Genomic DNA, 13,730 nt, shown 5'->3' with positions numbered 1-13,730 from the left:
AGAGTTTGCAGGCACCCTCTCTGCTGGCCTCCCTGCCCGAGTGGCTGGCTGGTGCCTGAGAGGGATGCTGTGCCATGGTAGCAGAGGTCAGCAGTTGCCTACCACTACCAGAACCCAGGAGTGCTGAGATGCCCAGGCAGCTTCAGGGAGAAGCAGAAGAAAGAAAATAAATCATGACTCCTTTCATTTTTCTAACTTCCCCCCCAGTGCTTTCCACTGGCAAACCTAACCAGAAAACAGCTGGCAAAGAGCTCTGTGGATATGCAATTTACATGTCTCCAGCTAGTACCCTTGGCCCTCAGAGAACACAGGTTTGAACTGCCTGGTCCACGTATACACAGATTTGTTTTGCTGAATACCATACAGCATGTTCTCTTCCTATGATTTCCCTAATAACATTTTCTTTTCTCTGGCTCACTTCATTGTAAGAACACGCTGTGGAATACATATAACTTACAAAATTCATGTTAATTGACTGTTTATGTTGTCGATAAGGGTTCTGGTCAACAGTAGGCTGAGTCATTAAGTTTTGGGGGAGTCGAAAGTTATACATAGATTGTTGATTACACAGGGTTGGCACCCCTAAGCCCCGCATTATTCAGAGGTCAGCAGTAGCTTTCTGGCTTCCAGTCCCAAAAGAGAGTAGGCATGGGAGAATAGAACTGATTGGCAACAGAGATATACCCAGCACTGCTTTTATATCACGTGCTCTAAGCTTGCAGAAACTAGGAGGGAGGAACATTAACTCGTGAAAGAGATAGTTATTATTTTTTTTATCATACAGAAATCTGAAAGATGATACAAATGTTTATGTTCCAACCAGACCTCATGTGTATAGTTTCCTATTGCCCCAACAAATCACTGTAAACTTAATGGCTTAAAACAACACATTTATTATTCTTGAGTTCTGTAAGTGCACAGAGATCTCCTTGGACTAAAATCAAGGTATAGGCAGGGCCATCCTCCTAGCTGGAGGCTTGAAGGGAGAATCCATTTCCTTGCTTCCTCCACCTCTTAGAATCTGCCTGTGTTCCTTGACCCATGACTACCTATCTCCATTTTTAAAGCCTGCAATTTGGGGAGCCCTGGTGGCTCAGTGGCTTAGTGCCACCTTCAGCCAGGGTGTGATCCTGGAGACCTGGGATCAAGTCTCACGTTGGGCTCCCTGCATGGATGGAGCCTGCTTCTCCCTCTGCCTGTGTCTCTGCCTCTTCTCCTTCTGTGTCTCTCATGAATCAATAAATAAAATCTTTTAAGTAAAATAAAATAAAGCCAGCAAGTTCTTCTCCTGCTACACTCTCTGATTCTCCTCAGCTGGAAAAACTCATTTTAAAGGACTCATGTGATTAGCTTGGGCCTCTCTATTCAGGATCCTCTCCTCCCCTCAAGGTTCTTCATTTTAATTATATCTGCTGAGTCCCTTTTGACATGTACCATACCATTTATAGGTTCTGAGAATTTGCTCTTGGGCATTCATGGGGCCCATTATTCTGCTTACAGCATTTTAGATTCATATACACCTGTAGTTATTCGCTAGTTGTTATCTCTTGTAGACCTCTCAAATACATAATCTCTAGAACTAAACCAAGTGGGTTCTTCCTTGGTTAGGGATATCATCTTCATCCAACAATGTGGGCTTGAAACTTGAGAATGTTTTCCTTTAATCCCTCATCGGATTGGTACGTCTGCCCATTTTACTTCCTAAATATTTCTCCAGTCTACTCATGGCCTGTACCTCTGCTACCATTCATTCCTAACTTCTGCCTAGGACTGCAAGCATTTTCCATTTTTCCAAAAACAAAATGCTTTGGTATCTGGCGTTAATGTATCTGGCGTTGTGTGAGCTGGGGGAGCTACTGATGCAAATAAGGTGCCCGTGTCATACGCCTCGATGGAATTTACAGTCTAGAATGGAAAACACATGCTAAACAGATAAACCTGTGTGACAAATGTCTTAGAAGAGGACATTTCTGATCTTTGTGATTAGGGGTCACTTTTCAAAAATTGGGGTTAAAAATTGTGAATATACTAGAAAAAGCCATCAGGTTGGCTGATAGTATTTTTTCCCCATATATATGTGTCACTTCCTCTTGATTCTAGAATATAAAGACGAACAGTAAGACTGCTAAATTATAGGGTGAATATGGCAGTTAGTTACTGGTAGTAAAATCAAGCTAGAATGGCCTGTAGATCTCATCTTCATGTTGTCTAAATGGGGGTTATGCTGCAGATTTGAGGGCTCCAGACTGGACTTGATAGAATCATAATGCTGGTAGTGGTGGTGGTGGGGGGGTGAGCCTGGAATGTATACTTTAAGCAAGGTATTCATGAGTGTGTTGTGCACATTAACATTATGAAATTATTGAACCAATGGCCACTCACCAAGACCTCCTTATAGAGGCTGAGGAAAGTTCACTCATGCTTGGTCCTCTCCTTTTTCCACTGCTAATTCCTGTGGGCATCCTCTGTGAAGCTTCCCTGGTGTTCTAAATACCTCCTTAATTCTCAGTTCACAGAGTAACAGGTTAAAAGCACTCATTTTATATCAGACATACTAGGCCGAAACAAGCCTTGCATGCCTTTACTTTTTAAATTTTTAAAATAATTTTAAGTTGTAGGTGCTACTGTCTTCCATTTTGCAGATGACATGAGGCTCCTCATTTCACAACTGCTAAGTGGTAATGATGTTATTACCTTATTCCTTCAGGTACATGTGATTAAGCAACCAATTTCCTTTTAGAAACATACAATAGAAAGAAAACTCATAAAACCAACATAAGTCCATTTTCATCTTATTAGAATTTGAGTTTTTAAAAATAATAATCCATTCATAAGTATATTAAGCCATTTAATTACAGTGATGAGTGATTTTCTAATGTTCACATTATTATTGAAGAGTATAAGCAAGCTATTCATAACACATATTAATAAAAGTTAATTAACTGATCAGAGTCCAGTTGTCTGAAATGGCATGTAAGCATTTATCAAAGGATAGCTCGGATTCTTCTAGAGGATATTAAGAGCAGGAGCAAAAGTTGGTTGAAGGACTTACCCTGTGCTTTATTCTGCTAGGGGATTTTTTAGAATATCTCTAGACTATCCTTGCTGCAGAAGCATTATATGTATCAGCAGCTTGACTAATTGGCCTGACATCCCTGAGGTCTCCCTTGTCTGATGGTCAGAATTCAAACCACCTCATGTCCTTGTCACAAAGCTTATTGTCGTAACTGCTGGATATTGTTAGGTGTAGGGTGTGGGGGAAGTACAGGATTAGTGGCATGTGTAGCAGTAGGAGTACTTAGGGGTAATGTTAGTGTTAGGCCTAGGAGTAGGTTTAAGGGTAGGTGTAGTGTTACGTTTAGGGATTACAGAAACTGCAAACTTGCAGAGCATACTGTAAACTGTGATGAATTCATTAAGCACTTTCTGAGGTTCTGGTTACTTGTATGTATGATTTATCTCATTTTGTCTTTGGGTGCTTGTTCAGTTCACAGGCGACAAAACTGAGGCTTAGAGAGAGGTTAGCAACTTTCCTAATGTAACGTGAGCTAGCAGAAAATAAGAGATTTGAACACAAATCTTCTCGTATGTACTACATGTGAGTAGGTTGCTTTGAAAAACATTTGTCAGACTTCTAAGAATTTGTTGGCTTCAAGGGAAACAAAAAACGAACTCAAAACAACTTTAACTGACTTCAGCAAAAGAGAAGCTTGGTTGTTGGAAGGATTCATGGATAGAAAATGTTAGGGCCTCAGTCAGGGCTGGGAAATGGAATCCGGGGTTAAGGTGGCTGTGTCTCTGGTGTTTCCAGATATCTCAACTGTTTCTTATTTCAGCTGCATCATTTGCTGCCTTACATGTGGGCTCTCTCTGCCTCTGATAGATAATGACTAGTCCAGTCTATGAGCATGTGTGTGTGTGTGTGTGTGCACCCACTTGCCATGTGCATGTAATGGAAGAGGAGAATAGAAAGAAATTGGGTGGGAGAGAGGAGGTCAGGGCCACTCATTCTGTGGCCCACATGAGGAGCTATGGGACGAGATACCCCAGGAGAGTTGACGGGCAGTTTCTCAGATGGGAGTCAGAGCACAGGTGGGGAGAACATAACTGTTAGAGAAGCGATCTACATTATTTATATAAAAGATATAAAAGGATTTTCTTGTACTGTGCTGTTAAACTTTGATAGTTAACAAAGTTCTGGTTCTCCCACTTGTTTGGGAGCAGTTTTATGAATCTTAATTGGTTTCTCTAGTTTGGGTTCAGAGAGTTGTGTGTATATTCATGTATGTGTGTGTATACTAATATGTCTAGCCTATAATTCTATTCCAAATATGCACATATAATTCTATTTATGCAAGCATTTTATTCCTGTTAGTCAACTGGGAGTTAACTTCACCAAAGAGATATTTTGGTGTCTCTTCTATGACACGCAAGGGGAAACGTTGTCTTTTTGTCATTTGTAAGCTAATTGCTTGTGCTTCTACAACTATCATTTGGTTAATATTAGCAAGAAAAACCAGGTAGTGCCAGAGATAAGAATGGTGCCTCTGTTAGTAGAATGTGCCTGCTTGTAAGCTGTGGGTTTCTAATATCTCTGACATGGCACACTACCATGAGTAAACATTTTTAGCAGCAGACATGAGTTAGTGGCCCTCATAAGAATTATCCCACAAAGCAGTTTTTATGGACGAGAAGACTCTTCAGGAAAGCATTACACTCATTTCAACTTCATATTATCTGAAAGCCCTAAACATCTTTCCTTATACAAAAACATTTGCTGTTTGCACAAGAAGGTCAAAAGTGAAAATGTCAAACTGGTGATTACCTTGCCTTGTGTGTGCTGAAAGGAATATAGGAATTCCTGTAATCACCTGAAACTGGTGATTACCTTGCCTTGTGTGTGGTGAAAGGAATACAGGAATTTCTGAAATACAGGAATATAGGAATTCCTGATTTCAGGAATATCAACTTAAGATATTAAGATTAAGGAATATCTTAATATCAACTTAAGATATTAAGCTGAAATGAGTATGAGGATGATGGCAGTAATAAGGAAGTGCTGCTTCTTGATTATCCCCTCCATCCTAAAAAATATGTTAGATTAGTTTATTTCAATGAGTCACCTGAACATGAAAGATGATATAAATAATAGGATGTAGTGGGAAGCAGAACTAGAGGAATTGGAAAAGCTTGCAAGTCCTCTTGAGCCATTTCAGTTGAAATGCTTTATCATTTTGTTATATATGACATATAAGATGTACTTATAGTCAAATTTAATGAATATACATTACAGAGATAAATGGTTCATGAATTCACCATCATTTTGGATTATGCATTATTGGTCTTTAAAATCATTAGTTTGGAAAATTGAGATTTGATTGCAATTTGCAATTTCCTAGCATGCTTTGACTGGGCAAAGGATAACTGCCATAGCAAAATTTACAAATGTGATGAGATTGATCCATAAAGTAGATAAAGGATATGGCAAAATCTGCAATCAACTGTAAAAGTTTGACCATGGAAATACCATTGGAATAACCCAAAGTTTGAGTTGTAATATCAGGGCTCATAGATATTATTTTATTTTTTTAAAGATTCAATTATTTATTTGAGAGAGAGAAGGAGAGTGAACATGTGCAGAGGCAGAAGGAGAGAGAGAATATTTAAAAAATTTTTTAAAAGATTTTGATGTGTTTATTTGAGACAGAGCTGGAGAGAGAGAGAGCATGCGTGCAAGCATGAGTGGGGAAGAGAGAGAGAGGGGAGAAGCAGACTCCTCGTTGAGCAGGGAGCCCGAACTGGTGCTCCTTCCCAGGACCCTGGGGTCATGACCTGAGCTTAAGGCAGACACTTAACAGACTGAGCCACCCAGGTACCCCGAGAGAGAATCTTGAAACTGACTCCTGCTGAGTGTGGAGCTTGGTGCAGGGCTATATCCCAGGACCTCGAGATCATGACCAGAGCTGAAATCAAGAGCCAGCCATTGAATGGACTTGAGTACCCAGGCACCCCACAGCTCAAAGATATTCTAAAGTCACTTTTTGCATAGCTAGGTTTCTCCCAATGATTAGTGCATTTATCTGAACAAATGTTTATTGAGCAATCATTCTTTTCCAGAAATGTACAAATAGTAACTTGAGGACATTTAAGGTATAAGACCAGATCTTTGCCATTCAAAGCTGAGTAGAGCTCTTTCCCCCTTGGGCTATGATTGGATGCTTAATCTCACATGAGAGGACAGATTCCTTTCTTGAAACCAGGATAAATTACTGGTTTTCTTTTTAGTAAAAAATTTTAAAATATCCAGAGGGCTTTATGCATTCCCAAACTGACTCTGCAACTTCACTAACAACCAACTCAACAGCCAAGCTTGTAGAAATGTTGTTTATACTTTGTTCTATTTCCTCACCCAACCCTCACTCCTCAGCCTACTGCATGCCGCTTCTGTCTCTAGTATACTATATAAGTCACTCTTTCTGAGTCACCAATGATCTCTTTGTCATTAAATCTACTTTTTACTCCTTGTCTTACTTGACTTTGAGACAATTGATACTGTTGAGTACTGTCTTTTAAAAGAAATGTTCTTTTCCTTTGACTTCCATCACACTTCCCTGATCTAATTCTCTTTCTCTGCTTCTGGGTGATTTGAACAATGTCTTCTTAGACTTTGTGGGTCCCTGTTCTTCCCATGGCACTCTTCAGGGTTTTGAAGTAGCCTGTCTTCTCTCTTCAGTATCTAATTGAGCTGGATGATAGGATGCTAAATCCTCAGTCATCATCTGTGATGATGTCCAATCTCTATCTCTACCAGATCCATCTCCAGGGCTTCAGAGAATATTTCCAAATCACTACTGGATAGTTTAACAGTGATGCTTTGGAGGCACTTCAGATTTAGCATGTTCAAAATGGAAAACTTCATCTTACTCCCTGCACATCTCCAGGCTGCTTCTCTTCCAGTATCACCTGTCTTGGGAGATGGCACATGCTTTCTGTTCTTGCCATTATCTTTGTACAGACATCATATCATCTCGTTCCTTGATTATTGTAATAGCCTCCTAATTGGTATGTCTGCCCGGTCTAGTTACCAAGTACTCTTCTCATCTCTTCTTCCAATTCAAAGTGGTTCTTCTATAATGCTATCTAATCATGGCATTTCTCTGATTAAAACAAAACTGTGTCCTATTTCACTTGAGATGAAATCATGGTGCTTATGTAGCTAGCTCTAAATGTCTGCATAATCTGGTTCCATGCCTAGCTATCCAATCTCATCTCTTATGATTCCATTTGTATTTCAGTCCTGCCTTATTGATATTCTTTCACATCTTCAACACAGTATGGCTCTTCTTGCCTTTGGGTGTTAGCACATCCCTCTGATCAACTATATATATATATATATATATCCTCCACCAGGAACACTCCCCTCCTACTCTTGCCTTTTATTTGGCTCAGTTCTATGCAACTTCCAGAAATCCTTGAATCTTTCTTCCCTCAGAGGCATCCCCTAATCCTCTACCCTAGGTAAAGTTAGTAAACCACTGCAACTTGTATATCCAAGATAAGTAATTATAATTATATATTATTATATAATATATTAATTATTAGAATTACAACTGTTTAATTTTTTATATGTTTGGGATAGAGGGAGATAGAGACTGCATACTCTCTAAGGTAGAAATTATGCTTATTTGCTCATAATTGCATTGTACCTCCAAACCTCCATGTCTAATAAAGTGTTTGATACAGTTTTTTAGTTCACACTTGCTGAATGATTAAATCCAGAGAGAGAATAAAATTCAATGTGTGTCATGTTGTCCTACAACCAATTGAGAGAAACAGAGGGCAAAACGTGTCAATAGGGTGCCAAAGGGCACCTTTTTACCTAAATTTTCATTGCAAATGGAATAAATAATATACCAAAGAATTTAGGAGGGGTTCTATAGCAGCTTTTATGTGTGCTTTTAAATGACAATAGCATGGCCTTCAATAAATATATGTGGCAATCAATAAATAATTATTAATGTTTTGAATGACTTTTATTTGACAAAAGGAAGGAATTGAACTCTGTAAGTGCTGCTGATTTTATATTTGGCTCCACTGAATGTAAACATATTAAGGGGAGCTATGGTGGTGAATATCAGTCCTAGGATTATCTTTGGGATAATTTTTCCTTTAGCCTAATTTATTTTAACTTATCAAAATGTTTTGACTTTCCTGGAAGTTACTTAGATCAGAAAATGTGTATTAGTAGTTATACATATCAGCAAAGTATGAGATTTAATATGAGATTTAATAATGATGCATGTCCTCTATACCTCATCAAGTTATTACTAATGTGGTTTATGTATACAATGGAATATTACTCAGCCATTAGAAACGACAAATACCCACCATTTGCTTTGACGTGGATGGAACTGGAGGGTATTATGCTGAGTGAAATAAGTCAATCGGAGAAGGACAAACATTATATGGTCTCATTCATTTGGGGAATATAAAAATAGTGAAAGGGAATAAAGGGGAAAGGAGAAAAAATGAGTGGGAAATATCAGAAAGGGAGACAGAACATGAGAGACTCCTAACTCTGGGAAACGAACAAGGGGTGGTGGAAGGGGAGGAGGGTGGGTGGTGGGGGTGACTGGGTGACGGGTACTGAGTGGGGGACTTGATGGGATGAGCACTGGGTGTTATTCTATATGTTGGCAAATTGAACACCAATAAAAGATAAATTTATAAAAAAGGAAAAAAGTGATTACTAATAACTGATATGGAAATATCAAAAATTATTCCAACCTGATGTAGCTGTAATATATCAGTATCAAAAGCACATTTTCCTTTACAAACTCTATACTCCTTATATATTTCCTGCCTCAGGAATGGTACTGTCTTGTTGTAAAAACTAGAAACCAAAAATGTTTGACACCTTTCTCTCCTTTATAAGCAATGTTTATTTACCTCCTGATTATCTCTCAAACTCATCCCTTTAGATCCATTTCCACAGTCATTAATTTAGTTCTAGCTATTATTATCCCTTGCTAGGAGACTTGTAACAACTTCCTGAGGAGCCTGTCTGCACCAATATATTCCCTGCCAGTGCATTCTCCACTCAGTAGCCAAACCATCTGATTATGCTTTGCTTAAAATCTTCAGTGGCTTCCCATTAGGTTAAAGGAAAATGTCCCATTCTTCACTGTTTCTCGTGACTTCACAGTACTACCAAACTTGCTATTTAGATGTCAGATCTAATAATCTAATGCATAGATTTCTGGCTTTTTGGCTTCCCATTCATCTTTGCACTAGAATGCATCCAGGATGGACTTTTCAAAGGAAAATGTTGGCATTGCTCACAGGCACTCTCTGATAGGGTGGATTAGTTTAGACATTCATTCATTCAGACATTAGGGTTCAAAATTTTAATACAAACATCTTAATTCTGTCCTCCTGCCTGACGCTAAGACAATAAGTCTTTCTTTTGAGACATATTTTTGGATACAGTTCAAGAGCTTCACAGACTTCTTTATGATACAGATGAACAGAAACCCAAAATAAATAAATTACTTGTTCAGGGCCACATAATGAATTAGCAATGAAGTACATAACAAAAGTCAGTCATCTCACCTCAATGTTCTTTTCATTTTGTCATTTTGATTTTGGCTGGAACAGAGTATGTGCTCAAGAATTGTTGCTGTATAGGATAGAAAGTGAGGAATGGATGAATCAAAATATTACAAGATAAATAGTTTTATGTATCTACTTGCTGTAGAGTGGCTTATTATTTTTTCCTTCGAAAAGCAAAGTCTAGTATAAACTGAGTCTAGTATAAACGAGAAGGAGAAGGGAAGTGAGACATGAGTGGCTGAGATCCCTCAGGAAGTCATTACACTAGAATGCATTTTGGTAAAATGTAAATATGTTCGATATTCAGACTTTTATTTCTTCCTCAATAAATCAAGGCTTGACATTTAATGCACTCTTTTATAAATAGTATTTTTAAAAAATTGCTTAGTATTCTAGAAAGAATAGAAATGGGAAATGCACAATTAAAATGAAATCAAATTTACAGTTTTATAATAACCTAAGAAAACAAATATAATAAATATTAGCCTTATTGAGCACAAATCTCTCAGAGAATACATTAAGTATGGCTAGTAAAATAAAGATTTGAAGAACATAAAGAAAACAACTTTCAAATTTGGAATAAAGGTTGTATACCGGGGGATCCCTGGGTGACTCAGCAGTTTAGCCCCTGCCTTTGGCCCACGTCGCAATCCTGGAGTCCCAGGATCGAGTCTCGTGTCGGGCTCCCGGCATGGAACCTGCTTCTCCCTCTGCCTGTGTCTCTGCCTCTCTCTCTCTCTCTCTCTCTATGTCTATCATGAATAAATAAATAGAATATTTTTTTAAAAAAGGTTGTATACCTTACCAGTAGCTTACTCAGATGCTCCAATAAGAAAGAGTATTTTTATTTTAAATCCTATGAATTGGGAATGAGTTCCTATACTTGGCTCAGTGAATAGTAATATATAAGTACAAAAGTTCCACTGAATCACTTCCAGAAGTGTATTCTTAGTATCCTTCCAAATTAGAATGTAAGAAATTAATATGTGGGGAAAACTGAAAACTAAAGTACAACTATTATATTTTCACTTGCTATTTTCAAGAGCTTTATGGACAATGACCAAAAGCCAATCAATTCTAGAGGAACGTTTTAAATCTATTGACATTTCACAACCGTTTTGATGAAAGTAAAATGAACTTTATGGGAAAATTCTTAGATATTTTAATGGCCTCCTTTAAAAATGAAGCACTAAAGATAGGAATACCAAAAATTTGCACAGTAATAGCTTACAAGTCACTGGCAGGGAAAAGAGTGTGAAAATAAACAACAGCCTTATGATAGGAGAATTGTTATTGTATGTGGTGGAGTACCACATACCATGAGGGTATCTCGAGTTTGCCATGCCTCCCAGAGCAAATATAATTTGATTGATAAGCAGAATTTTGCTAAGAGAAGTGAGGAAAGAGGATAAAGACAAAGAAAGGAGAAATGTTGGGGATCAAAGCTTTGCAGATCATGAGAGAATTTTTTGTTGTTTTATCCTGGAATGAAGCCATTGAAGAATTTTGACCAGAGGAATGACATTTATTGAGTTCTTACTATATGCTGGGTTTATTAAACCATCATTTCATGCAACACACCCCTTATCAATCTTATAATGTAGATACTTGTTATCACACTCATTTTGTAGGTGAGGTGTCTGAGGTGTTGAGAGGTGAAGGAATAAAATATAACTCTACAATTCCTGAGCCAGGTTTCAACACAGCAATTTGATACCAAAGGTGGCTTTCTCTCTCTCTCTCTCTCTTAAAGTTTTAAAATTTATTTGAGAGAAAGAGAGCTTACACATAGGAGAGGGGTTGCAGAGGGAGAGGGAGAGAGTCCCAAGTGGGTTTAATCTCAGGACCCTAAAATCATGACCTGAGGGAAACCAAGGTTTAACTCATTGAGCCCCCCAGACATCCCCAGAGGTGGTTCTCTTAAACCTTGTGCTACACAGCTTTTAAGGTTTTTAGAAATACTTTATAGATTAGCAGGAGGAAGAGGAGACTGGAGAGAGGGAGATCTCTAAGGAGAGCACAAAAACAAAGCCAGACACTAGAAATACTTTCTGTGGGAAATGGGTGGGGCTTGGGCTGATTGGCTGTCAGTGATAACAATGAGGAAGGGAAACTGGGACAATGTTGAAGTTTCTGCCTTGGCCACTGTGTGTAGTGGTCTATTTTATAGCAACAGGGAGTGCAAGTCCAGGAGCAGAATGCAGGAAGAGTGGTGGCTGGGAAGGGATCCATTCTCTGTAGGGCATATGGAGATGGAGATGCGTGTGGAGGTGCAGGGGGACATTGGGAGAAGGCACTAAGAGAGGACATGGAGTACAGGAGGAGTATGGTGGAGCTGGAAGAGACCACTCAGAATTAAATCCAGACTCTAACCCACGAGCACAGCTAATTATGTAAAGTAGTGAAGTGGAAATAGGAAACTTCTGTAATCAATCCTTGCTTTCACTGTTGGCAAAACACTTCATGTCTTTGGGTCTCCAAATTTTTATGTGCCAAACAAGGAGAGTAGAGCAGACACTTGAAAAGTGCCTTTGGGGTTCTCTTTATATTCTCTTTAAAACTATGTGCTGGGTTTACTGCCTAAGTCCTATCAGCGGGTAATCTGGAAATTTACATAATTGGCCACAAGGGGGAGAGCTCTAATTCTACATTAAGTCAGTTTCTACAATATGAAATAATCTTAGAGTTGGTGATAGGCTGTCTCATTTCTACTTCCTTGTGGAAGCTGGGGGAATTCTACTGCTTGAGATAAGTTTAACTGAATTCAAATGTGGTTTTGTGTCACTAAGTTATGATAAAGTCACTGAATGTAAAAATCTATTTGCAATAAGCAATAACTTTCTATGAAGGAATCTAGATGCCTCTTTAAATAAAATGAAGACAGTAAAATTTTTAAATTGACCCTGGGAGGATTTTTCCCTCCAAATAACATTATTTTAGTTAACTTCATGAAAACTATAATCTACTCTGAAACAAACATAAGAGCATGTCAATCTACTGTGAAGATACCCGTATCAAAATAAAAGAATTAGAATGGCACTGGCCACACCAATTTAAATGTTACATGTTCACTGCATATGTATATGTTGTATAAATATGTTCATTGGGATAAGAGCATTGAATGGTATATTTTCAGTATTAAAATACTCTGTACTCTAATTCTATGGAAAGTTTTATTCTAAGGAAACTATAACTCTCATTGGATTGAGAATTACCTTAGGAGTCTTTCTAAGACTTAATAAGTCACATTTTTTGACTTGATCAAATTAAATTATATTCGTAAGGTCTGAATATCATATTTCTGCATTTTAACAAATATACCCAAACATACACTACATGCCTTCCCTTTTAAAGACATGATATCAGTGAGCTGTATAGGAACCTCAATAATGCAGTGGTTACTGAAAACATATTTGTGTTCCCCCTTAGAGACAGTGTCACATTCTTTTAATATATTTTATGACAGCAGATCTTCCTTTGAGAGTGAATGAAATATCTTAAAAACCTCAACAAATGTTTTTATGAATGGAGGCTGAATATTAAGGTCACCAGTCAAATTAGAGTATATATTATATGGGAATCAAAAAAAAATAGATGTAGCTAAAATATTTAAATTCTCTTTGATTTATAAACCTTTTTAATTCATCTGTCATAAAAGTCACAAAATGTTTTTAGCACTGATGTTGTAGCTGAAATAAATATAACCCCCCCTAATGTGATTACTAGGAAGGGTAACTTTCATTTGAATAAACTCATTCCTATGTGCTCACTAGAGTAGATAAATAACTGTATAAATAGTTTAATTTATTTAGTCACTTTTTGCTTCTTTTCCAGTTATTTTCACAACTGACATCTCAAGAATCCTTTAAATGTAAAATAACAGTATACTAAGTAAATCAGTAATATTATTGAGATATTTTCTATAACTTCCTCCAAAAATGATTCAAATTTTTAATGTTTCTCTTTAGCTGACTGAATTACTTTTCAATCAATACTTTTCATATCAGAAAGTCTTAGAGACCAATAAAAGATCTATGCTAGGCAGTGTGCTAGGTCTATATCAGGAAGATATACACCTTACTGCTGCTTGGTATACCCAGTGACAAGCATGGTGCTTG

At 37.7% G+C, this 13,730-nt stretch overlaps 2 protein-coding genes across 8 annotated transcripts in view; one reads left to right on the top strand and one right to left on the bottom strand.

Moving 5' to 3' along the window:
- ZNF804B (zinc finger protein 804B) overlaps nucleotides 1-13,730 on the top strand; it is a 495,181-nt gene that overhangs the window by 14,859 nt on the left and 466,592 nt on the right. The gene's annotated exons all lie outside the window — the stretch shown is intronic.
- Nucleotides 1-13,730, bottom strand: part of TEX47 (testis expressed 47) — a 29,273-nt gene that overhangs the window by 11,308 nt on the left and 4,235 nt on the right. For 5 of the 7 annotated variants that reach the window (XM_072784279.1, XM_072784278.1, XM_072784280.1 and 2 more), the window contains exon 3: nucleotides 9,613-9,679. The exons of the other annotated variants lie outside the window; for them this stretch is intronic. The gene's annotated coding sequence lies outside the window, so the exon portion shown is untranslated. The remainder of the gene's footprint in view (nucleotides 1-9,612; nucleotides 9,680-13,730) is intronic. 7 annotated transcript variants of the gene reach the window in all.

This window comes from Canis lupus, chromosome 18, assembly GCF_048164855.1.
Source record: "Canis lupus baileyi chromosome 18, mCanLup2.hap1, whole genome shotgun sequence".
Lineage (NCBI taxonomy): Eukaryota > Metazoa > Chordata > Mammalia > Carnivora > Canidae > Canis > Canis lupus.
This window is presented reverse-complemented; position numbering and strand designations above follow the sequence as displayed.